Raw genomic sequence first — 4,357 nt, 5'->3', positions numbered from 1 at the left:
CGCGTTTGTCACTGGCCGCGGGTAGAAAGCAAAATCCCACTTTCACTTGGTGGCTGCGCGCCTCGCGAGGCGGAGCTGGCACGCCGAGGCCATCGAGATCTTTCCCTCTCCTTTCTGTCCCGCCACTTTGCGCTGCCTCTCTTCGTACGTCTTTGTGACGATCAAACCAGAGGGACTGATACTTAGAAAAACCCCGGAGACGGGTTTTAGCAAAAATTTGAGAACGCCCGGGGAACGACCTTTCCTGTACCTTCGCGAAGGTCGACTGCAACGATCGACGATCTTTCGAACACGCTCGAGGACCTTCGGACCCATGTTTTTTCACAGAGTTTCAAAGGTGGGATTTAAAGGGTTTCGTGTAAGTAAAACTTGCTCGATTTTTGGGGAAAAAATTAAACGTTCCCGGAGAACGATACCCTTGAATCCGTTCTGGAGAGTTTTCTTTCTTTTTTGACATATTAAAGTCAGTATTTACGAACTGGACAATTTCCTATCGAAAATTTATGAAGATCCGGTTTGTCGATCAGGATTCGAGTCACACTGAATATGCACACGTGTGGTGTCCTTTGCTTTGTTCAGCACTTTGTCGTTACTTTACCACCGTTTACGATCTTCAAAGTTTCATAAATATTAACATCGCGTACTTGTCCCTTTTTTTTCTTCAATTTTATTTTCATACCTTCGACACTCGAAGCTTTACATATCGAGTAAGCGATTGATTATAGGACACGTTCGAATATATTAGAGAATTCGAGCAAAATTTCGCGACAGATATGTTTGTGCGTGTGCAAAAATCACACTTGAATCATTATTAATTGTTTCTTAAACTTTGCTTGTACTTTTCAAAATCTTCTACGCTAATATGTTTCGTAGAGAAGCATTGTTAACATTTAGAAAGTTATTATTTTTACATTTACGAATGTGTAAATGTTTTACGGTCGTGATTGTAGACAACGAACAATGCTACTGAGGACGAATTTAAGTGAAACGCAGAACATTTAGAAAAAAATCTGGTAATCGTAAAGTACAAAATTGTATTTATATAGTTGAGAAAGGAAGAGAAATAATAAGTGAAAAGAAACAGCTGACTTTCCATTAAAAGAAGTCAGACTAAACGCGCTAAATTATCATTAAACATTGTCAGAAATTGGAGTAAATTTCATGAACTTATAAAAGTATGATATTCGTTTAATGTAACTTATGTTTAAAGAAAGACAGAAAATGTTACGTCTGCTTCACATTATAAATATATATTTGAACTTTATCCTGTGTTGTATATATCGCATAATGATAATTGTAAAAATATATATATATAAAATTAAAATTTTTTAAATTTAAAAATTTAAAAATTAAAAATCGATAAATATACAATAACTGATCGCGATGAATTCAAAATGTTTAAGAATTGAATCGGCTCGTCCGCAACAATCGCTGAAAGCAATAAAATTATAATTTAAGAAAATTTCATAAGGAAGCTATAGCCTTGATCACGCACCATCGTAAATTCGTACTTTTGCTAGGTGTTTATATTAATGAAAAGGCGGCAAATTCACAAACTTTTCAAATTGAAACCATTACACGGGGAACACAAATTATGGTACATCGAGACAAGGTTACCGCGATCAGGCTTGTCATTAACGGTGTCACTTTTTATTATACGGAACGATTCTGGTAGTATGTGATCAGGGCTGAGCGCAATCGGGATATTACGTTTACAATGAAAAACCAATAAAATATTAATACAAGATTAAAGGTTTACGAAAATTGTAGTTTCCTTGTCGAAAGAGTCTACAATATCTATCGTAATTTTTCCAAAATGATTCCAATCACGATTGATAAATAATTACAAACTTTTACCTTGTCTACGAACTTCTGTGACCGATTTATACACGTAGAAGATATCGAATAGTAATTTTCTCAAAAATTTTCCTCGTAATTCTTCATTTCTTATCTACCGTATTTACGCTCGACGAAAATTTACGCTAATATTTCCACAGTCCTGTTCTCTTATTTACGCTCTCAGGAATTCATGATAATTTCTCAACGATACTGTTTTCTCATTTACGTGTGAACAAATTCACGATCATTTTTCCATACCGTTCTTCTTTCGCTTCCATTAAATTCTACATCACGGTCTCTTCCATGCTACAGTTTGCGTTAGATCTTGATATTTGACATTATAATTTTTTAATATTCGTCGATATTTTTACTGCCGCGCATTAGTAACGGATATTTCACATTTATAACGCGCATGTTTTGCATTTCCGTCCAAGTTCCGTCGAGTTTTTCGGGCCACGAAGAATGCGGCCCGAGAATGTCATAACATGGGCGCGTCCTTCGCCAGGACCTTCGTAAATATTTTTTTGGAGTCGATTTTATCCTGCCGCAACACGTTCGTTAACCCTTACCGGTCGCGAGCGACCTTTACGAATCGACGTTACCATCGATTCCGTACTGATACACATCCGGCCAGAAACCAGATAGAAGGTACGAGAGGAAAAAGACAAACACGGATGGGACAGTTAGGGAAAGTAATACCGTGACGTAATAAAGTTGATGATGCTCTAATAGCCTCCAGATTATTATCGTGAGAAGAACATCAGTCGGGGGATTAGTAATTCTCCGTGCAGAACGTTTGCGTCACCGGTGGTCGGTTAAAGCTTTTGTATTTATTTTTAAATATTTTTAAACCGCGACCGACCTTGCCTCGCTTCAAGAAAAAGAAAACGAAAGATCATTCGCAAAATGTTCCGCATACTTATACGGGGGTACGAATGAATTAACCCTCGAGCAATGTTGAAATAACTCTTACACAGGGCCTGCTTCCGAACAAAATTGATTCGCATTGTAAATATAATTTTTGGATAAATTTCACCTTTATTTACAATATTTGATTCGTTACGAATATAGAACAAGGAATTCGTATTATTTACCTACCGTGTTTACGTAAAGTATGAATGATTCTTTTATTTATATAAAAGGTTGTAATTGATTTTGGATAGGTTGTAAGTAACTTGAAGTGAGCGGGAGTAGTAATTTAGTATTAGATCGTAGCGAATGTAAACTAAGATTTATTTGCTCGGTTTTACAAACAATTACCGAGTGCTCCTTGCATGTATGATTTTTACATGTCTTCTGGATGTTTTGAATTGTTTTCAACAAAAATTGATATTTTGCTACCGAACTCAGTTGTGTCTTAGTTATTTTTAAACGAATAAATAGATATGCCAAAAATTGCAATCAATTGATTGCATAGTTGTTAGTTATTAGAACCGTCTTGCGCACATTGTTAATCGCACAAGGGTAGATGATCAACCGAACGGTCTTTAGATTGATTAATTGAGAGTAAAATTACGTTTTCGATATTCAAATTTGTGAATTTAAGCAGTTTCTCGAAACTCAAAGTAATTGAAAATTATTAACTAACGCTCTGTGCCACAGGAACATTTAACGATTTCGTATTGGGCATGGGAAATGAAGTTATGGATATTTCGAAGATTAGTGAATTAATTAAGAATTTTGTGACGACAAAAGCTTAAAGTCTTCTTTTTAAACTAATGGATCAAATTAATTCGTATTTCTTTTTCTTTTTTTATTTGCGTACACTCGCATATTGTTATCCGAGGATTGTTCGTTCAACTCTGACTAATGTAAAATTCGCGGAGGAAGATTCGGTTACGAACCAGCCACCGCGTCAAGTTGCCAATTTGTATTCCTAGCAAGTTAGCAGGAAGTGCAACGTGCCAGTCCCGATTCTAACGGTAACGACAAAGATATACAATATAGATTCATGTACGGTATTTTGTTTCGTGACAACGATACGAACTTGCGGAGTAATATTTCCACATCTGGAGGTATCTCTTAGTCACCTACACAGATGTAAGTTAAAGTCAATTACGCAATCTTTGGCAACATCAGCATCGGGCGATAAAAATCTTGATTCATATTTTATGAATGTTTAATATTTTTATTCCATTATATATTTAATCAAATTTGAAGGCTTTTATGCGTATACTTGGCGTACAAAATGATTAGGCAACGTTCAGTGTTTTACGAAGAAATGATTTTGTTTATATAATTTCTACAAAAATTTTGAATATTTTTAACAAATTGCAATTAAATTGTGCACGTGATATAATTTTAACGTATTTTTGTTTACAAATATAATTTATGTAGTACTTACTTACCAGTGTAGCAAGATGTCGCACCATTTTTGTATTTGCAAGTGTTGAAGTCTCTGCTTGTTCTAGCATTGAAATCACTACGCGTTTTGCCGGCATTGAAGTTCCTGATACAATGCACGTGATATATACACGTAACAATTGCAGTAAATTGTAGCGTATATCTTTGTTTCAAA

The sequence above is a fragment of the Ptiloglossa arizonensis genome, chromosome 6 (genome assembly GCF_051014685.1).
Source record: "Ptiloglossa arizonensis isolate GNS036 chromosome 6, iyPtiAriz1_principal, whole genome shotgun sequence".
Classification (NCBI taxonomy): domain Eukaryota; kingdom Metazoa; phylum Arthropoda; class Insecta; order Hymenoptera; family Colletidae; genus Ptiloglossa; species Ptiloglossa arizonensis.
Note: the sequence above shows the minus strand (reverse complement) of the source record.